This window comes from Lepidochelys olivacea (genome assembly GCF_965140295.1).
Source record: "Lepidochelys olivacea isolate rLepOli2 genome assembly, chromosome: 1".
NCBI classification, from domain to species: domain Eukaryota; kingdom Metazoa; phylum Chordata; order Testudines; family Cheloniidae; genus Lepidochelys; species Lepidochelys olivacea.
In genome coordinates, this window is record NC_140411.1 from 169388217 (window position 1) to 169411435 (window position 23219).

The window sequence follows — 23219 nt, forward strand, 5'->3', positions numbered from 1 at the left end:
GAAGCCTGCACCTCTGACCCCCTCCTGTGCCTCTGCCCCAGCCCTAATCCCCCTCCTACCCTCCAAACCCCTCAATCCCAGGCTGGAGCACCCTCCTGCACCCCCTAACCCTCATACCCAGCCCTCAACCCCCAATTTCGTGAGCATTTATGGCCCACCATACAATTTTCATACCCAGATGTGGCCCTTGGACCAAAAAGTTTGCCCACCCCTGCCTCGAGAGCTGAGCAGGGAGTCTAGAGGGTGAATTCTCTGGGGAAACCTATAAAAGGTGCTTGTAAGAGAGGGGAGCTTGTGGATGGCTGCAGTTGGTAGTCACCCAAGAGGGCCTGGCTTCAGTCAGGAGGCCTCCCATAGACTGGTTAGAAGCCAGGCCTGGCAAGGGACATCTGATCTCTGTGGAATAGAGCTGCAGTGGATGGACCTCCCCTGGCTCCAGAGAAGGAACTTACGATGGCACAGACAGGGCCAGAGACTAGCACCAAGAAAACCCCTGTGAAGGAGCCTACGTAGAGGCGAGCACTGGACTCGGGTGTGGAACAGATGGATTTTGTCAATCCAGAGAGATAAAGGATGGTGCTGTGGAGGCAGCCATCCTTCCTTCCTTGTGGGGAAAGAAGAAATTAGAATGGACTGACATCTTTAAGGAAAATTTTTTTTCCTCCCCACAGACAAATGGCCTTGGTTTGGAAATGAAAATTGTTATGGAAAATATTTGTTTCTTTCCTGTTTTTTGACCAAAAACACAAAACAACCATTTTTAGTTTTTGAAAAGTGGATAATTTTTTCTAAGTTCTTATCTAAAGATTTTCCCATGGAAAATATTTGCTATTTTCCCTACCAGTTCAAGGGGAGCATGGTGTCTGTAGGGGAGTCCTCTCAGTGTACATAGTATGAAGAGGTCTCTCCCCCTTTTCTTTCAACCCCACTTTTTGGGGGCATCTGCTGACTTTTGAGTGCTGACCTGTGCAGTGGTCACATGCATGAGGATGGTCTCAAGTTGCAGTGGGGGAGGTTTAGATTGGATATTAGGAAAAACTTTTTCACTAAGAGGGTGGTGAAACACTGGAATGCGTTACCTAGGGAGGTGGTAGAATCTCCTTCCTTAGAGGTTTTTAAGGTCAGGCTTGACAAAGCCCTGGCTGGGATGATTTAACTGGGAATTGGTCATGCTTCGAGCAGGGGGTTGGACTAGATGACCTTCTGGGGTCCCTTCCAACCCTGATATTCTATGATTCTATGATAGCACTTGTATTTAATAGGTTAATACTTTTCCTTATGGCATACACAAAGCCCAAGCTAAAATAAACTAAATGGCAAAAATCACTTAATTTTCTGAATCACTTTTTCTGTCTACTACAATATTAATCTAAAGTAAATAGTTATTTGAAACCAGACAAGAAAAATGTTGATGCCAAAGGAAATCCCATCTTAATTGCTTAAAAATCTGAACAATGCAGACCACCACCTCACAATATGTAAGCAGGAAAGATTATGTGGGTTTGATTTGTTCATCTAAGTATTGGTATTTCAGTCTAGTGTATGCAAGCAAAATCATCAGATTATTATACAAAAAAAGTTTAGTTTGACTTGCATCATCTGGTCAAGATCCTCAGCTAGTGTAAATCAAGGTAACTCCATTGACTTCAATGATCTATGCTGATTTAAACTAGCTGAGGATCAAGTGCTCTGTTTTGTTTAAACTCTGCTAGTAGAATGCTGCAGGTGCACGGAGAACAAGCAGAACATCTTGTTTTATAGACGTGAAAATCATCAGGTTCATTTTTTTATTCCCTTTCTCACACCTTAAAATTCCTCCCAATCATCAGTGTTTTCTTTTGCATTGGCATTCAGATGACTGACAATCTTGGCAGAAGCAGTTTTATGAAACTAGTGTAAATTGGGCTTTTGTTAACTCGGGCTAAGAATACAGTAAGTCATGGATGTTTAGCAGTCTGGGCAAGAAAGCTATGATTGCAGACATCTGTGTTCAGCATTCTGTAGCTTCTAAAGTATGCGAAATATCCATAATCATTTCTCTGCATCATAACTGCGCTTTTCAATGGACTACTACAAACACGGGATTGAGCCCTGCTCACAAATGCTTACAAAACTACTCCCATATTAGGCACATTACATTGATACAATAGCTTCTGGGAATTTTGTTTTTACTTGAAAGTCAGAGCACATTAGAAAAGACAGAGGACCAAATTCACTGCTAGTGTTAGCTGGTGCAACTCCATATACTAGAACTGCATATGCTTCATCTAATGCAGGCAACACAAGGTCTAAGCGTTAGTAAAATACCCCTTAATCCTCCACAATAGCGCTTAATGGCACTTAAGTGTTTTGGTGTATAGACCTTGTTATGACCCTCTGCACAGAAGTGAATTTCACCCATAATGTATATGGCCTGACCAACTATATACATATGAATTATTTTTAAAATAATGTTAGGAGATGAGTTCTGTTAATGGCTCATCCATTATTTTTCAAGAACCTCATTGACTCTACTCAATGACAAATTTAATTCAAATGAAAAAAAATCCTGCTTATTGGAGAAAAATAAAACCTAGAAGAAGTACATAAATGTGAAGGATGAGTACAGTTTATCTAAATACACTTGTTTAGAAATCATTCACATTGCCCTGGAAATGTGCAGATGTGAAGCTTATCAGAGTTTGCGTTTCTTCTTCTTGTGACGTATCTTGCTGGGCCAGATTGTGCCTAGCAAGTCAATGAACGCGTGACAGCGGCAAAGATGGTGCCAGGATCCCCCTCATGTATGTCCTTGTGTAGCAGGCCAAGGCTGTCTGCCTGGGGAGCTGAAGTTACTCTTTCCATGTTTGCTCTGGGGAAGAGCGAGGGCCACCCATATTCACCGAGCAAGCCCCGTGCACTGGAAGGGCTTGTGGCAGCAATTGTGCTTTTCTCACGCTGGCCCCAGCATGGGTGAACTTTGTCCCCCACACAAGAAACAGTTGCCTCCACTTGGAACAGGCAATCCAATATTTGTAAACTCCCATTCAAGGGCAGGGACTGCCCTTTATTAAAGTTTGTACAGCACCAAGCACAAAGAGGCCCAAACTGGCTGTTGCCTTTAGACATGACTCCAATATTTATAATGTTACATAGGAAATACTTTATAAATTAGAATGTAAGTTGCAAAATGGCCTCCCTGAGAAGCAGAAGGCCAAATTTATGCTTGTATTGAACTCAGTGGAATTATATTAGGAAGGAGTTTGTCTCTGACAGCTGTAACATAAGCATTTGTTAATGATACAAGCCCTGAAATACAACAGAGCAGAGTTTTTTTGTCTTTATAGAACAGGATACTCTTTCTCTTGGAGACAATGTCTTGCTTTCAGCAAGGCCCCATACTGCTGACAGGTCCGGAAGCAGCAATTGTTGGAGCAATTCATACATATAATGGATAAAGATGAGCAGGAAGCAAGCTATCTACGTATCGGACCAATCCACAAGGAATTGAAAAGAAGCTCTTGGAAAGCCTGGCTATTTCATAGAAACGTGTATTTTGTTTCAGATACAAAATAATGTGTTTGTGATCCATTGTGTCATCACCAGTGACATATTGAATCCGTGCATGATAGACAAACTTTTTAAAGAGAAAATGTAGTACCTTTAGACTGGCTTCAGGCCATCAGCTGGTATCTCAGTCCAGCTGAGCTACTAATGGTAGAGAAGTAAATAGGTTAGTGTGTGTGGTATCCAAAAAAACACGCAGTACTTTCTTTTTGGGTACTGTTTATGTATGTGTGTGTTTTTATTTAAATAGTCAATATGTTCCAGTGCACCACAGTAACAATTCTCATTGTATTATATTATATATTTAAAATCTCTATTTCTATGTCTTTGGGTAACTCACAAGAGTATAAAGAATGTTTTGTTCTCTTTTAGAAGAGAGAGTTGATGATTAAAAATCTAGAAAGCATGACTTATGAGGAAAGATTGAAAAATTGTATTTGTTTAGTCTGGTGAAGAGAAGACTGAGGGGGACCATGATTAACAGTTTTCAAATATGTAAAAGGTTACAAGGAGGAGGGTGAAAAATTGTTCTCCTTAACCTCTGAGGATAAGACAAGAAGCAATTTGCTTAAAATTGCAGCAAGGATGGTTTAGGTTGGACATTAGGAAAAACTTCCTGTCAGGGTGGTTAAGTACTGGAATAAATTGCTTAGGGAGGTGGTGGAATCGCTATTGTTGGAGATTTTTAAGACTAGGTTAGACAAACACCTGTCAGGAATGGTCTAGATAATACTTAATCCTGCCATGAGTGCAGGGGACTGGACTAGATGACCTCTCAAGGCCCCTTCCAGTCCTACGATTCTCTATGTGTGTGTTCAGTACCTAAGGTCTACAAACTCTAGTGTGTATTAGGATCACTGGCTCTGGATCTACTGAGTAAATTATAGGTAGAACAGTCTACATAAATGTGAGTTCACCTCACTTTTTATACTAAGATGATGCTGCACATAAATATTCCATTCAGCTGTCACTACACCTTACAAATGTGCGCAATGCTTCATGGAAAGCTTGCGTTTTGCTTCTTGCTCAATCTGTCCTGTTCCCTCATTTTTTTCCAGGAAATGTACAAAGCGAAGTATTTTTTGGTAGAACAACAGCTGAGTCCTTTGAGAGAGGTCACAAGAGATCAGCTTCCACGCTGCATTAAATGTGAAGAATGCAGTTATGTTCACATGCAAATGGAAATAATGCAGTTGCATAAATGTTTAACTGTGATTTTGGAATTGTGCTATTGTTAAAAATACAGCAAATACAGGTTTCCCATGTCAAACCGTGCAGCTTCAGTCAACAGGTGGTTAATGGCTTGGTGCTTCGTTTGTTTAGGTGCTCAGAATCAGTCTGCTAAAAGTCTAGATCATTGTTCTTTGAGATGTTCAGCATAAACATTCATACCAGCTTTCGTCAGTAGGACCCTCTACTTACAAATTCAAGGGCAGGACTCTCACAAGATAGGCATCCTGGGGCAAATCCTGCCTCTTCTCTGCAACCATAGGGGGTCCCATGATAATTAAACTGTTGCAGTTCTCCTGTGCAAGGATAGGTAGGATTTGGATGGGGTGTCATATGGCAGGCTGCCACCTCTAGTGCAGTGCAGAGCCAAGCTCCTCAGGATGTTGTATAGATGGCAGCACACAAGGGGAAGGAGTGGTGAGGCTTGGGATAGGCTGGAGGTGGGATCGAGGATCTATCTTTGCATGAGCCCTCCAGCCATCCACCCTGAAGTGAGGATACATAGGGCTACTCTGTGGAATGGCTCCTCAGTTGCTCTGCCCTCACAAAGTATGATACCTTCCTTTGTTGCTCCATACATCTGCCCAGTGCTCACACTAGCTTCTCAAGCTGGTTGCTGGCATTAGGTTTTGACCCCTGGAGAGCAGTCATGGGCTTCAGCAGAACCATTTAATCTGAGTCACTCCTTTGATCAGAGGTGCAGGAATTGACTTTCTGAGAATACTGTAAATTCTAAGTATCGCTCTGGCAACATTGTTCAGAATCATCATTTGAGTATATTTATAATTGCCCCCCGCCTCGAAAAACACTCCAGACTTAATTTGATACTGTGTGGTGACACCCTGAGCAACCTGAGAGACTTTTGTGTTATAGCAAGTGGGTGATATCTGATCCTTAAATGTATTGCCCCCACAATTCTTTTTGAAAGCAGCTCCAATAGCAAAGCACAGCAGACTAACAAAAAATGGCAGTCTGCATCTGGTTTAAATATTGCTGTGAATAGCATAATGGTCAGAGTGGATTAGCAAATAGAGAAAAGAATCTCATGTTGCCTGAAAGATAAAATAGTTGTTGATGTTATTTAGTCCTTGTTTCTGGAGTTATATGGTTAGTATGTTTATGTACCATTCTTTGTTTTCTAGATAGTAATTTGCTTTGTAAACCTGTTATGTATGTAAATGTCTCCTTTATATCTCTTCAAGTTAACAGCAAAATAAGAATATTTTAATATAAAATGGAATTATATGTCCTCTTCCATTAAATGAAACCTGGAACAAGATTTCTCACAATCCCAACACTTGGTTCAACAGATGGTTTGCAGAGGCTGATGAAAGTTTTGGTGAACCTAGGTGAACTGAATGCATCCAATGAGTGAGCTGTAGCTCACAAAAGCTTATGCTCAAATAAATTTGTTAGTCTCTAAGGTGCCCCAAGTACTCCTTTTCTTTTTGCGAATACAGACTAACAAGGCTGCTACTCTGAAACCAGGTTACACTGTAAACCAAGCAAATTTTCAGTGACTCAGAGCTGATTTATCCTTGTTGGTAGAAAGCTATGCAGAAACCTGGTCATTCAGGTTTTTATTCAAAACTAGACATTTGATTTTGGCTGACCTGCACTTGAAGATTTTTGGGGATTCATTTGAACCCCAAACCTAAAGCAAAGCTGAGGGAATGTGAGGCTGAACCACTGTGTGAGGCAAACCCGCTGCTGGACCAGGGCTGCTTGCTCAGCTACATTCTGCCAAGGGAGCCTGGCACATTGTAGTAGCATATCCATGGGGAAGGACCCCCAGGCACAGGTATCTCACTCCTACTGCTAGAGCTGTGAGTGAGCCTGTGAACCAGTCACTAGGATTCCTCCTATTGCATCTTGGTGTTACAGCCTACCCTGGATCCTGCCTCAGTTCCTGCCCTAGCTTTGTTCCAGTCCACTTCAGTCTTGTCCATGCTGTGTTCCTGACTTGCTCCTGACTCCCAGGCCCTTGGACTGACTCCAGCCCAGTTTCAAACTTACACTTGCTTCTGGATCCTATGATCCTGATGTGGCTTGTCTATGGACTCTGATCCCAGTTCTAACTCACAGCTTGTCCCCAGACCCTGGTTTCAGCACTGGCCTCGGCCCAGTCCTGACTCTGTGTGGCTTTGAGCCTTGATATCTGTTCTTAACTACCTCCAGTCACCAGGCCTGACTGTTTAGAACCAAGAGCCTGACCCACTGCAGGCTATAACCACAGTTCATATTCTATTGCTGCTAAATTAAACTGTTCAGGTTCACACAGTTCTTTAGCTCTGTCACAGTTATGGGGCTAGCTGCTACTCTGTCCTCCTTCTGAGTGCACTGGGTCAGGTAATATGCCACTTGCCCTTATGGGTCTTGGGGTGGATCCCAGTGATTCTTTCAGTCTTAGAGCTGGGTCTGGTTATGCTGCCCTCTGTGTACCAACTACATATCACCCTGCAGCTCTGACTGGGTTTCAAGCATCTGCATTTCCTCCCTTGTGGAAGCTGGTAGCAGTGATATAGTGATCAAAAGCCACCTTAAGACAAAGTATTTTTATTTATCAATTGGAACAAAGTATTAGAGAGGGGAAAAGAATTATATTCTTATCCAAGCTGGCTTTTCACTACAAGTTAAGTTAGGCTTTCCTCTTACATTACAGGATCAAAATAGAACCAACTTACATTCTCCTAGCAAGCCCAGATTCTCCTGTGACCCACCCTGGTCACCACACACTCAGCATGCTCTGCTATTCCTCCTCCTCACTAGGTGATTGAGGGTGCTGAAACTGCCTGATCCCGGAAGTCAAGCACATAAATCAAGTTTTGGGATAGAGACTGAAATGTGCACCAGACCCTCCCCTCCACCTACTGAGGTGCTCAGAGCAGCGTACAAGACACTAAAATACATTCCTAGAGCACTTTTAACCTGTACCATTGAGAAATCTGCAGGAGTTACTTGTAAAAGTCTGCCTGTGATCCCATAGTGGGACATATCTATGGGATATCTGCCATAGGTCAGCTCCTTTACACCATTCCTTGCACAGACTCCCCATGAATGTTTGTACATTATCCCTCTCTGAGGGATCTGAAAGGTGTGGAGCATGAGACGATGCTGAAAATGACAGTGTTAATTCCCTTGGGAACTTAGGGCCTGATCCAGCCCCCATTAAAGTGAATGGAAAGATTCCCAGATTTCAGAAGTTCTCCTGGCTTGCCAGGAGTGATGCCACATAGAATGACTGACCCCAGCTCTGCACCCCCTACCTCGATACATCCTTCCCCTAAACACAGAGATCCTCATCCTGTCTGTATAGGGGTTTCTGCAGTATTGTAGTGAAGAACAATGCCCTGTTGTCTTTCCCACCTTTCTCACCAACTCTTTTTAGCCCACTGATGCAGAATTTCCACTGCTTTGAACCCACCATTATGGTCCATAGTGAATAAATGACATTAAATCATACAGAATACACTCTACAATGTAAAAACAAAACAACCTGAAAATTACTTGGAAAGGAAGGGAAAGGTACTTGGGACGTGTACTTTTCTGGTTCTTCTTGCTGGTCTATCTTGAGGTTATACTTTTTAAGGGTAGGAATGTAGAGTTTGTGGCTGCAGGAGTCATGTGCAGTAATGGATCTCTTGGAGCTATTTTTCTTTTAACTGTGTATTGTAGACAAAAGTACTTACAAATCCTTATCGTGGATTGAGGCACAACAGCCGCCTAGGTTTTTTTTTTTTTTTAAAAACCAAAACCAAAACCAAAAACACTCACCTCTCTCATTTGTACAATGCACAAGTCAATGTTGCTCTCTGGCTGCTGAGCATGCAACCCTGATAAGGGCCTGGTTTGGGAATAGTTTCAGTTCAGTTTGGGACAGTGAGTTTACTTAATATAAAACACTTTCATTCGGGGAGGGGGAGAGAAGAGAGGAGAAAGAGAGCCCTGATAAGAAAATGAGGGTGATATGCTCTGCGATGCTTGACTGTCATCTTATCTGGTAAAAATACTACATTTGCTAACCTGTAGCATTGCCATGTGACTGCCCTCAATGTTTTCCATGACTTTTTTTTCCTGGACTTGCTTTCTTTTTAAGTGATGTATTTCCTGGCCAAGAATTTTAACTGTGCACTCAATCCAGTTCAGAAGTGTGTTTTGATATTCTTTCAGAGCTGCTAGAGTTTTAAAAAGCTATTTGGCGGATTTGCAGTTCAGACACATGGAGAAGATATCAACAGGAGAGATTATACAGGGGATTTTAAAATTTGCTACTCAATGCCTGTTTGCAAACTTCTTTTGAATTTGTTCTAAAGTATTTATCAGAATGGTCTAAATCTTCCATGTTCATGCAGTTGGCTTTCCGGGACTACATCAGATCGCTCATTGGTTAGATTCACTATAAGTGAGGCTCCCAACAAAGAGCCAGTTAGACCTGGAAATCTAATTACTGGTTGTTTAAAGATTCCAAGGGTAATGTCTGGCTTTCAAATCCTCACCACATACTGCTGATTTTAATAATTAACAGTCACACTTCCCTCACCAAGAGTTCAATGCAGTTTTTCAAAGCATACAAATCTGTAAAGGTCTGATATAGTAAATTGCTGAGCAGCCTCCACATCCTTTGACGTCAAGGAAATTAAGGTGCTCTCTACCTTGCAACAGCACTCAGCATTTCACAGGACCGGGCCTCATGGGGCAGCATGTTTTGGACATTTGTCAATTTTTTTTTTAAGGGGGCATCTCTTGATCTAAATGGGAAGAGTCATGCAAATGTTGAGGTTCCTTCTATGAAATGGTCTTTCCTAATTAATTCTTATTTGTACCATGTAGAGCCTAGAGCACCAACAGAAATTGTGGTCCCATTGTAAGCTTTTTGAGGCACAATCTTGTGCCCTGATCCTCCAATTTGCTATGTGCAGCCACACACCTTTGTCTGCACAGGAGTAGAGCAGTGTGCCCATGTGCCATGAATTGCAGGAGTGGAGCCTAAATAGTCAAGATAGACAAAAGGGGACTAAGTTTTGTGTCAGAAACTGTCTATTATGTGGCACCTGGCATGATGGGGCCCAGATCTCAGTTGAGGCCTTTTGGTGCAATTGTAAAACAAATACACAGTTACAATATTGTATTTTTGGATGTACGTTGACTTCAGTAGGCATCAGACAAATGTGAGTACACAACTTAGCTCTAAGCAAAGCAGTTGACAAAAGGCTAGTGGCAGCTTGCCTCCCTCATGGAATGAACAATTACTGTCACACTTCACTACCAGTAATTATATAAAACTAAGGGAGATGATCCTGAGTACCAAGCTTGCAAATTCTTCCAAGGAGTTAATTTTCCTGAGCTAGTGTACTACACTAGCTAAGTTGATATTACTAGTTTGTCTAGGCACCATTTCTGTAGACAATCCACAAGGGCTTTATACTGCACCATTGAAATCAATAAAAAGATTCCTGTTGGCTTCAGTGGTACAGGATCAAACCATAAAGGAAAAATGCTGCTGAAAATTGCATCTTCTGCCTCCTTATGTAGTGTTGTTGTCCCAGCAGGCAAATACTTCATTAGCCATATAAAAAAAAAGATCCCCTGGCAACACAATCACTTCCTGAACATTGAGCACAATGATGCTAGTGAATTTATTAATAAGGAGGTTTGAGCTGTCCACTTCAGTTACCTAGGATCGCTCAAACAGACTTTTATGCTGGACCAGGGAGGATTTTAAGAGACCATATAAAATACACAGCAGGTTTAACAACCTTCTTATGTCAGCCTGGGAATCATTTTCCTTTCAATGCAAGGATGCTGGGAGCTACACAGCAATATAAATGTTATCTGTTCCTTGTATTTAAAAAGCTTGCTTTCACTGTGATTCATCATTTGGACCAGACCAGTAGAGAATTGGGATGAATTTCACCCCTAAATCTTTAGAGATCCTGCACAAGGCCTATATACACCACTTAAATTCCACTCAATCTTTGTTTTGTAGGTTTAGGTAGTTAAGTCAGGGAGCATGGGCTTCATGCTTGCCCTTCATATAGGTGTGAATTTCACCATTGGTGAAGAAAGTGGAAATCTGTGTTTGAAATACCCACTCTACTTAGCAAATATGAAAGGAATTGCCAGACAGAACTAATTAAGACAGAATTAATGCTGAGAATTAATACCTATAAAAGTAGCATAGTTTAAAAGCCATAAATGCCAAGATTTAATACATTTGAATTAAATTCTGCTTTTATTCGGACAATATCCGCACTCACCTACTCAGAGTGGAGACCTTCACCAGCTGCTACATAAAACTTAAGTCTGCCAGTTTGACAATCAGTGCCTGAGTAACAAATACAATTAGACATGATTATAAAGAATTAATGAACAAAAAATACAACACACTGTTCAGTGCATGCATGGAGTTCAATTATCTACAGTTAACTGATTGTGTATTTATCTGTTTTTTGGATGCAGCTCTAGAAACACATTGAAGTGAAATACAATTATAGGTACAGAATGTGAGATTTATTTATATTTGCGTGTTATGGAAAATACCATTCAAATTATTTCCACTATAAAGCAAGACAAGACTGAAAATGAAGGGAGGATTGCACAATGCACCACTGCATATGAGGGTTGGGGGATGAGATCATACAAGCATGGAGCATAGGAGTTAGAGCATATGGTTTGAATCAAAGATACCTACTTTCTAGGCACTTACTGTATTTGAGGGAAGATGCCTCAAAACATATATGAATTCAGAAGAATAACTTTTAGATGCCCAAGGACTCTGTATTTTGAAGGCATGATCTCCCTTCTTTTTTTCTTCCCTAATGTCAACATGGCAAACAAATGCAGTTCAGAAGGTATACATTTCCTGTAGATGAAAAGCACAAATGTTCCCCACATAGCAGAAAGTGGGACTCAGAGCTGGATCTAAATTTGTCACAGGAGGCATTTACAGGAACATTTCTTTTCTTAGAGACAGTTGCAGAAATGCTAAACAGGTGAACTTCCAAATATGGCACTGATGCCAGTTAAATTACATAGGATGTATGGACTGATGACAGCTAACCACCTGAAATAGGATAAAGTGAAGTGTATATTTCTTCACATACTTGTGAATATAATGAGATCATTCTGTTTTTTAAAAAACAAATATTTGTGTAATTAGATACCTAGCTTGTTCAAGTACTATCTCCATTTATTATTTTGGCTGATTTCTGGGAACTTGTACTCGCAAATGTTCAGAGATACATATTTTGTTAATGCTGATGTTGGTAACATTACCAGCTGGAAGGTTATTATAGAAGATGAATATATTCATTTACTGAGCACTGTCAGTACACTTGGCTCTTCACAAATATACAGCAAGACCTGATCCATGCCCCAGGGAGCTTAAAATCTAAAACCAACCAGCTTATGTCATGTTGGCCAAGAAGAGCCACCTTTAGAAAACTGAGACTAATTGTTCCAGTTCTCAAAATTCAAGTACAGATTTTGATGCCTTCCCCCAATTTAAGATGTGTTGAGAGCTGGGGTGAGGGTTCAGTCCATCTCTGCTTAAAACAAAAACACCTCCAAATCTTTCTGGATAATACAGACATCACTTCAGGCTTCTCAGTCCTTAATGGACAACTAAGGTAGTGTAACAGTTATTGATTTAAAGATCTTTCTTGGAATGGGACAAAGGCTTCCCTAAGGCCAGGGTTTGATTTACACACCAGCATTTCTTTGAATGCATTACCCAATAGAAAGCCAGTCTATTAGTGACAGAACTGTTTTAACCTCACTAGGCAGTAGGGTGACCAGATGTACCAATATTTGGGGCTTTGTCTTATGTAGACTCCTGTTACTCTCCCTCCCCCCCGTCCTGATTTTTCACACTTGCTGTCTGGTCACCCTACTAGGCAGGCAATATAGCAGTGTTAGAATCACAGCCAAAGAAATGCTTATTACACTTCAAGACTGGAAGAGTCTATATTAATGTGATGTAACTCTGGGTGTTCATTCAGGTCAGGCTATGTTGTATGGAGGTGAACTGAATGGACAAAATAGGCCTATTCATGTGGATGGTAAAACTTCCATCAATTTCAATGGCAGCAGATTGGAGCCCAGTAGTGAGGCAATGCTGAAATATAACCATCTCAGTACAACTATTAATAAAAAAAGTGAAAATTACTACTTGTAGTATCCCCACAAATGATACCATTATCCCTTCCTGTCTCATGTTACAGATGGTTGTATGGCATTCTCTGTTGTACTTGTTACAATGATAAGTTCTATAAGCTAGTGTATAGGCTTGTCTTAGTGCTCTACACATCACACTTGAATGGGGTTTTCAAGAATGTTTGAAAACTACAAAAAAAATTTAAAACCGAAAGATTAAAAATGTTTTAAAGTTTGCAAAGCAGCTTCCAAACAACTCCATAGGCAGCCAGTGCTTCTCCTGGAGTGGGGTTTGAGTGCACCTTTAATAAAATAACCTGGTATTTTTTTTTTAATTAAAGTGTAATAGGCCAGTTTGCACTGCTGTAGGACCAGTCAAATACACTATGGGATCTAATGACATTAGTGCCTGATCCTATGAATTCCAGTTCCCCTGGGATAGAAAATGGCTAAGTGTTTATGGAATAAGAGCCATGGCCTAACTGGATATTCTGAACCACAGGGAAGGAGAAGTTCCTATCAGAGCATAGACTAGTTGAACATTTTTCTTTTTTCCCCATCCTAAAATGTCTGATAATAAGTGAGCAGAGACATGGTGGCTGGAATTTGCTCTCAGGAAATAAGTCTGAGCTGGAATTTGGCCAGAAGCATCTTTGTCCAGGCTTTCCACTAACTGAGGATCCTGGAATTCATCATCCTTAGACTTTCCTGTATCTCTCTCTCTCCTGTAGTTGTGTAGGGCTGGGCTCATGTTTGATTGAAGTACATAGTTAATTGCTGGCATTTTAAATGGTCCACAGGAAGTGAGCTAGTAAAACCTGTCTGCGTTATTCTCTCATAGGCTTTCTAGTCCACCCTGTCTTTCCAGAGTCTGTTTTTCAGACTGTAAAGTCTTCAAGTTGGGACTGCCTCCATATTTTGTCTAGTACAGCATCAAAACCATTGTGCTTAAATAAAATATGAATGTAAAATGCACCCAGGCACAGCAGTGATGGGTTCCCTATAAACACTTATTACAGACCCAGGGTTGCAAATAGTATGAGCAGAGGCAGAGAAAGGGGAGGGAATTGTAAGCAGCAGGTGTATTCTATCCTAGTGCCCCTCTGGGTGCAAGACACAAAAGGAATGGAAGGGCTAAACCATAGCCACATGCCCCTTTTGCACAAGCCTGTGGCACTGGCTGAGCAGACGATGAGGAGCAGGTTAGCTTCTGCTGTGTGCTGGGGAGCTCTGCTAAGGATTTTACTTCAACTCATGTAGATCATATTAAAGTTAACATCTCAAGCCCATTGTGCATCCTTGAGATAAAGGTAGCAGTAACGGGGTTGCACTCACCTCCCACAAGTGCCCCCTGGCCGAGCACATGTGCCTGCACTCTCTCTACCTGTTTGTGGTGGGTCTTTGCTGACTCAGCCCTCCAACTGAGTCATACGCACTTTGTCTATGAGATAAAAGCAACACAAATCCCTTTCAGGGTACATGTCCAGCAGGGGCCCCTCTCTCTCAATTTGTCCTTGCTCCAGAATAGAGCAGTGCCCCAGGGCTCCTTCCCTGGAGGCAGTCTTCACCCTCTCAGGGCCTTTCTGGCCCCAGCTCTTCAGCTGGGCCACTACAGTTCAGCTCCCCTTCTGGGGTGCTTCAAAATCCAGGCCACTTTCCCACTCTCTACTCCAGGTCCCAGCCCAGGGACCCTATAGATAGCAGCCATCCACCATGTCCCCTTAAATAAACTGCATTGCTGCTATACTGTCCTGGGCCACTTCCCCATAGCTCCCATACATTCTTCAGCCTTACCTCAAGGCCTTGTCCTCATGAAGCCCCAGCAGCCAGCCTGAAGCACCATCCACTCTCTTCCAGCTCTAGTAAGGAACTAAACTCTCACTAGCCCTGCAGGTTGTCTTATACTGACGTGCTGGCTGCTTCCCTCACAGCTGCTCTAGGTAGCTTTGAGGACCTCTCTACTGCCCTTTTGTGGAGCGGGGTATTGCAGGGCCACAAAGCCTCCAGCAGGGGGCCTCAAGGCCTACTGCACGCCATCACAGTACCCCTAAGATCGTTGACTGTGCCCCATCTACTAGGGCTTGAGGTGTTAACTTTAATATGATCTACATGAGTTGAAGCAAAATCCACATCTCTGCCTTTAAGGCATGCTTGAGCCCTTCACTAAATAATGCCCATCACTGTGAACTCATTGTGTACCATGTTTAAAAAAAAAAAAGGAACAGTATAAGAATTATACACTTAAAAAAACTCAAAACCCTCTAAAAATGACTCAGCTAATGAAAACTGGTTTACCTTTTCTAATAGAGTCCACAGCATCTGTGGTCAAGACCTCTCCATATTGCCTGTGGCTGAGGCAAACAATACAAAGGACAAATGCATAGCAAGTCACTGATTTCTTAAGAAACGGTGCATATTTCTCATTTTCTCGCTACAAAGAATGCAGGGAAGCTAGATGGAATGGCTATGGGGCAATTGGAAATGTAGTGAGATACCACACAATGGCAAAAACCAGAGAATTGGCAATCTCACAGGAAATAAAAGCAACAATTTACAACAGCAGATGTTGGAATGCCTTCAAGTTATCCCCCTAAGGCAGAAGTTACCTGGGCCACCAGTGTCATGTTTCTCAGGCACAACTTGCTACAGTTAAGGGTCACAAATGCAATTAGTCTGGCTCTGATAGATGGAATCTGAATTTAGGTTTTACTGAAATTTCACAGCATTGATGTTCATCTGATTTAAACACAAACCACAGAGGGAAAGGGAAGGCAAAAAAGGATTTTTAATGCCATTTTGCAATACAATATTTAGGTTCTATGGGCTTTTGGCTTCAGTGGGCTTTGGATCAGGCTCATACCAAGGCAACTCAGAGCTTTGTAACCTGCAGATTAACATTAATTTGTTTGTTAGCTTTCCAAAATAGGTACCTAGAATAGATAAAGAACTCTTTAGAATAATTTGTTAAACTGTTTTTTTTAAAAATGCATAACAGGCTACTATAAGCAAATATATAGCACAGTGTTTCTGAACTGTATGTCATCATTCTATAAACAGTGTCTTTTCTGCTGGAGTTGACAGAGTTGACGTTAATGGAATGCCTCTGCAAAGTATTTTGCCCAGAAATATTGGAGTCTGAACAAAAATCTTCTTCAGTTTTGAAAAAAACATGGTGCTGTGATAGTCTATTATTTAAAATGTTCTATAGCTAGCTATATCTACAATAGCTTATACATCTCTAGAATTTAGTACAAATGTTACATGTTGAACCAAAATTATGATTGTCTAGAGATGTGTATGCTTTTAAATGATGTATGAATTATTTTAGAAAAAGATTACAATATATTCAACAATATTTTGGACATGATTAACTGCTGTGTCACTCCAGTTTTTATGTAGGTTTATATGGGGACATGTAGGATCCAGTGATGATGATAACTTAGGCCTGGCGTAGATGGTCCTTATGTTGTAATTCATGTAACAGAGAGCTCATGTAAAACGTTTAAAAATTGGTGTTAAACAGAAACTGCCACTCAACCTCAACTATATTACAGCTACAACACTGCACCATAATTCAATGGAGGCCTACAACTACATTTAAAAGGGCTATGAGATTTCCAGCTGGGGAGCTGGGTGGTATTATAAAGCAGTTAATATGCATTGCATATTTAATTCCCCCCCACAGGGATTATTTTTCTCTAGTTGTGTCTGAACTCATCTTACCTTTCCTAAAGAGCTGGTTGAAATGGTTTTTTTTTTCCAATGAAAAATGGCTTTTCAATGAAAATGTTCATGTAAAATTTGACCAAAAATGGACATAATGTGTAAAATTCTGTAAAATCTTTGTTTTTGAAAAACAAAACTGTTCACAAAAGCCAGATTTTTTTTAACTGAGTGATTTTAAAAAACAAATAGTATTTCAGGGTTTTTGTTTGTTTTTTCTTAGAGGCCCTGTCAAGGTTCCTCCCCCACTCTGAACTCTAGGGTACAGATGTGGGGACCTGCATGAAAAACCTCCTAAGCTTACCTTTACCAGCTTAGGTCAAAACTTCCCCAAGGTACAAAATATTCCACCCTTTGTCCTTGGATTGGCCACTGCCACCACCAAACAGATACTGGTTACTGGGGAAGAGCTGTTTGGAAACATCTTTCCCCCCAAAATACTTCCCAAAACCTTGCACCCCACTTCCTGGACAAGGTTTGGTAAAAAGCCTCACCAATTTGCCTGGGTTACTACAGATCCAGACCCTTGGATCTTAAGAACAATAAACAATCCTCCCAACACTTGCACCCCTCCTTTCCTGGGAAATGTTGGATAAAAAGCCTCACCAATCTGCATAGGTGACCACAGACCTAAACCCTTGGATCTGAGAACAATGAAAAAGCATTCAGTTTTCTTACAAGAAGACTTTTAATAAAAATAGAAGTAAATAGAAATAAAGAATTCCCCCCTGTAAAATCAGGATGGTAGATATCTTACAGGGTAATTAGATTCAAAAACATAGAGAACCCCTCTAGGCAAAACCTTAAGTTACAAAAAAGATACACAGACAGAAATAGTTATTCTATTCAGCACAATTCTTTTCTCAGCCATTTAAAGAAATCATAATCTAACACATACCTAGCTAGATTACTTACTAAAAGTTCTAAGACTCCATTCCTGGTCTATCCCTGACAAAGACAGAATAAAGACAGACACACAGACCCTTTGTTTCTCTCCCTCCTCCCAGCTTTTGAAAGTATCTTGTCTCCTCATTGGTCATTTTGGTCAGGTGCCAGCGAGGTTACCTTTAGCTTCTTAACCCTTTACAGGTGAGAGGAGCTTTCCCCTGGCCAGGAGGGATTTCAAACGGGTTTACCCTTCCCTTTATATTTATGACAGGCCCCCTACTGCCCCCCCCAATATTTATATGGGAATTTTGGGGAGAAAAAACACACTTTTTGGAGAAATTTCCTATGAAAAATTTCCTATACTACTTGTCAAGATACTTTATCCATGTACTGCTTTTGATTCCACTGCTTTTGAGAATTCCCACTGATGCTAATTAGATTTGATGTGTATAGAATAAGGTCCTGATTCAGCAAAGTGGATAAAAATGTGCATAAGTCCTGCTGATGTCAATGGAGACCTATGTACAATATCACAATGTAATATATTATTTTGTAGAAAATATGGGTGGGGGTAAGAGAGAGAGGGAGAGAGAGGTTAAAGATATTTTATTATTGGCCCTAATGGGATCCGTTTTATTTGTATGATATTTTGTATTTAAATGTGGGACAACTACATTGTTGCTAAATTTGTCTATGTTCCAAGCAAACCTATTTAATGTGGCAATATCATATTATAATCTCTAAACTGAACAAAATATCTAAATCTGCCAAAGTACGCATAGTGTAGTAGACACAAATTAACAGTGTGGGGAAAATATATGTAGTAGTTAGCATACTTTGTATTTTTTTGATCTTTTATATTTGAGAGTTTTGACAGGAGCAATTAGAGGGAGACCAAAATGACACCTATTGAATATAGCTAAATTCCAAAACCTCTAAATAACTGTTATTTATAAAGCACAACAAAATTTATAATATAATCATCTGGAAAGCAGACAGGATAGAATAATAGGGTAATAGAATATGGAGTCTTTCACTTCTGCTGCAGGTAGCCAGTTCAAATCCAGCACGCAGTCTCCACAGAGATCACAAATGGGCTTGGGGACCCAGTTAGCATCTTGCTGTAGGGTTAGTCTCTCTGGATCAGAAGAGAAGTACGATTTGTGGGGCAATGCCTCTACCTAGGCTATACGTGTCATGGGGGTAGACAACCCTGCCCCCCTCCCCCCCGGAAGGATTTTATTAATAACTAAAGGAAATACTGTGTCCTGGAACAGAAATTCAAATAAAAGTGGATACATTTAGTCCTGGCACAATATTACGGATTAACATGATATTCAACAGATGGCATTTTGTTACTCTGTCCCCTATGAAAAGGTTGTCTTTGCCCCTGCCTGTTCTATGGATAAATAATATTAATACTTTAGCTCTCACATTGCATTGTTCATCTGTAGATTTCAAAGAACATTACAAAGGAAATTCCTATAAACTCACATACTGATTTTATGTGAAGCTAAAAGCACTGTAAGTAAAACATTTACAACTTTAAATATACTTAATCTATGGAAAAATGCTTGGTTCTCTATCCTATGAATTTCTTTTCCCCCTGGACCCTATAATCAATAGATGTAAGCCTTAGCATTAGTGATCAACTGTATGTGCACCTATCAAAATATTCATTGCACAACAAACAGTCATCCAGTTTCTTGTAAATTTAAAATCAGCAATGCCAGTTCCTCACTTTTTCAAATGATTCTTTCTAGTTATCAGAAGTCGATTGTGATTATTTCAGCTTAAAGTTTGCACAAAATAAACCAAAAAATCTTGAACTTCTTCTTTCCGTAAGTTTTAAAGGTAATTTTTTGCTTTCCTCTTCTCTGGAAGAGGCTGGACGTGCACAAGTCCATCGGGCCGGACGAGTTGCATCCGAGAGTGCTGAAGGAATTGGCGGCTGTGATTGCAGAGCCACTGGCCATTATCTTTGAAAACTCGTGGCGAACCGGGGAAGTCCCGGATGACTGGAAAAAGGCTAATGTAGTGCCAATCTTTAAAAAAGGGAAGAAGGAAGATCCTGGGAACTACAGGCCAGTCAGCCTCACCTCAGTCCCTGGAAAAATCATGGAGCAGGTCCTCAAAGAATCAATCCTGAAGCACTTGCATGAGAGGAAAGTGATCAGGAACAGCCAGCATGGATTCACCAAGGGAAGGTCATGCCTGACTAATCTAATCGCCTTTTACGATGAGATTACTGGTTCTGTGGATGAAGGGAAAGCAGTGGATGTATTGTTTCTTGACTTTAGCAAAGCTTTTGACACGGTCTCCCATAGTATTCTTGTCAGCAAGTTAAGGAAGTATGGGCTGGATGAATGCACTATAAGGTGGGTAGAAAGCTGGCTAGATTGTCAGGCTCAACGGGTAGTGATCAATGGCTCCATGTCTAGTTGGCAGCCGGTATCAAGTGGAGTGCCCCAAGGGTCGGTCCTGGGGCCGGTTTTATTCAATATCTTCATAAATGATCTGGAGGATGGTGTGGATTGCACTCTCAGCAAATTTGCGGATGATACTAAACTGGGAGGAGTGGTAGATACGCTGGAGGGGAGGGATAGGATACAGAAGGACCCAGACCAATTGGAAGATTGGGCCAAAAGGAATCTGATGAGGTTCAATAAGGATAAGTGCAGGGTCCTGCACTTAGGACGGAAGAACCCAATGCACAGCTACAGACTAGGGACCGAATGGCTAGGCAGCAGTTCTGCGGAAAAGGACCTAGGGGTGACAGTGGACGAGAAGCTGGATATGAGTCAGCAGTGTGCCCTTGTTGCCAAGAAGGCCAATGGCATTTTGGGCTGTATAAGTAGGGGCATAGCGAGCAGATCGAGGGACGTAATCGTTCCCCTCTATTCGACATTGGTGAGGCCTCATCTGGAGTACTGTGTCCAGTTTTGGGCCCCACACTTCAAGAAGGATGTGGATAAATTGGAGAGAGTCCAGCGAAGGGCAACAAAAATGATTAGGGGACTGGAACACATGAGTTATGAGGAGAGGCTGAGGGAGCTGGGATTGTTTAGCCTGCAGAAGAGAAGAATGAGGGGGGATTTGATAGCTGCTTTCAACTACCTGAAAGGGGGTTCCAAAGAGGATGGCTCTAGACTGTTCTCAATGGTAGCAGATGACAGAACGAGGAGTAATGGTCTCAAGTTGCAGTGGGGGAGGTTTAGATTGGATATTAGGAAAAACTTTTTCACTAAGAGGGTGGTGAAACACTGGAATGCGTTACCTAGGGAGGTGGTAGAATCTCCTTCCTTAGAGGTTTTTAAGGTCAGGCTTGACAAAGCCCTGGCTGGGATGATTTAACTGGGAATTGGTCCTGCTTTGAGCAGGGGGTTGGACTAGATGACCTTCTGGGGTCCCTTCCAACCCTGATATTCTATGATTCTATGATTCTATGATTCTCCCCATGGCCACAATATGGAAATAATTTCCATCATATCCTTTTAGTACAAAGGAAGTGGTGTACAAACTGTATGACACATTGGGATGCTTCAAATCAATTTGGGCCAAGTTCTTTGCTGGGGCAAATTTGTGCAGTTCCACTAAACAATGGAATTGCACCAGAGTACACCAACCAGAGATTTTACCCTTTGTCTCTAGGCATAAAAGGAGAAAACTTTAATCCTATTGAATTAAAAGGAAAAAAAAAAGGGATTTGGCTTATAAAACTGCTTTGTCTTTCCTAACCTTCTTTGTGACACAATGGCATTTGCTAATATACTGAGGCATACTGTAAGTTTGGAAACCAGATAGGTACAAGCATCAGTCATATCTTTGCTTCCAAATGAACGTACATTTTTGTGGCATACAACTTTTATTACGTTTGTTCAAATGGAAGGTTGTGCAGTGCTATAATTCAAACACTTTCAGAAAGAACTCCCTTTCTAGAATGCTAGGGGGTTTTGGTGGGTTTTGTACTAAGATACTTTTTTTTTTCATTGCACATTGTTGCACAATGCTAGTAACAACATCAGCACATTCTCTGCTCGAGCAATGAAGTGTCATGATCTGACGATCTTGTTGAGATCGTCTCTCTCTCTCAATAGCAATCACCACTTTCAACAATCAATGGCCTTTCCACAGTGGAACCTGTCTCATTGGGGAGCTTCACCACTGTCACGCTGATACGCCAAGGACATCCAAGTATTTTCACTCCAGTTTTTTAAATTTTCTTAATTCCAAAGAACTACCTCAGAGATGAGGTTTTTTGTTTTTTTTTTAAATTAAATAATGGTGAAGCACAAAGATAAGATTATGGAGATCATTGTTGTATGAGGCACAGAAACTGCTACATTGGAAGTATGTTAGCCCCACTCCAACCCTCACTGAAGACATTAAATCATTATATATACCTAAGTAAGAAATGTATCTGAAAAGGTTATTTAAAGCAGGTCATTCCAGTATATTTATTATATAGCAGCCTGTAAGGTGGTAATAGCCAATTGTAAGGTTTGATCCTATATACCGTGTGTACCTCTTTTCTCATGATGTTATTTGGGAGAAGGGGGCACTGAGGTGCCATTCTGTAGCATAGGAGTATCTCAGTGTTGACCATGATCAGTAAGAAATGTGTGTTGTGTAATATTGTGCAATATATGCCCAGGCCTTGTTCTGATCTCACTCCAGTTTTAGAGCTTCATTGGCATTACTCCTGATTTACAGCACTGTAAGATGAAATCAGGCTGACACCCTTTGTGTTGGATGCTTTTTATGGATCAAAACCAATTAGGGGCCCAATTTGAAGCCAGTGGAAAGAGTCTCACGGACTTCAATTGACTTTGGATAAGGCCTTAAAAGAAAATCAACATTAAGCCTTTAATCTGTTTTTGTACAATTTGTGATGCAGCCACAGCTATTATGCAGTTATCAGCTTGCCTCGAAACTCAGACATTGTCTTTATATAGTCTTGAAAAGTGGGGAGGGGTAGAGAAGGGGAGCACAAGCCCAAAGTACAGTATTACAATTTATTTTGGGTACCTGGGATTCCTCAACATAAACTGAGAACTGAAATGGAATATATCTGACTGTAGTGGAATTTGACCACTGTATTTTAGAGTTGCTATAAACAGATCTTTTTACATTTATACCAGAATGTATGTATATTTAGCTTCATGCTGTGATACTCTTTTGTTGTTTGTATATATATATCAATATTGAAAGCACACAGATGTAGAGAAGAACTTAAAATATTTGAGTCTGTTTTATTTTGTGCTGTCACTCTGCTAGCTGTTGTGCATGTTTTCCATATTATGGCATTGGGGAGTGCTCATGTTGTCTGGCAAAAAGCTCCCTAGTGACTGATATATAAGATGATGTGGTCCTTGGGCTTACAGTCTGTTTCAGACTTAGAAAAAAACTGTTCTCACCCATAAAAGTGGGTACAGAAAGCTTGTATTGGTCATCACTGAAAGGCTTTGTGGGAAAAAAGTTTTAAGAAGATACTTGAAAGGGGAGGGGCTGATTCATCAGAAGGGAGAGATAATGCCAAGTGTGAGGAACAGCATGAAAGAAGGCACGAGAATGAGGAAAGACTGCAAAGGTGACATTTAGAAGAGGGGCTTGAGGAGAAAAGGTTAGCAGGACGTGAAGAAGTGAGGGTGGAGGGCATTGAAGTGAGGATAAGATGC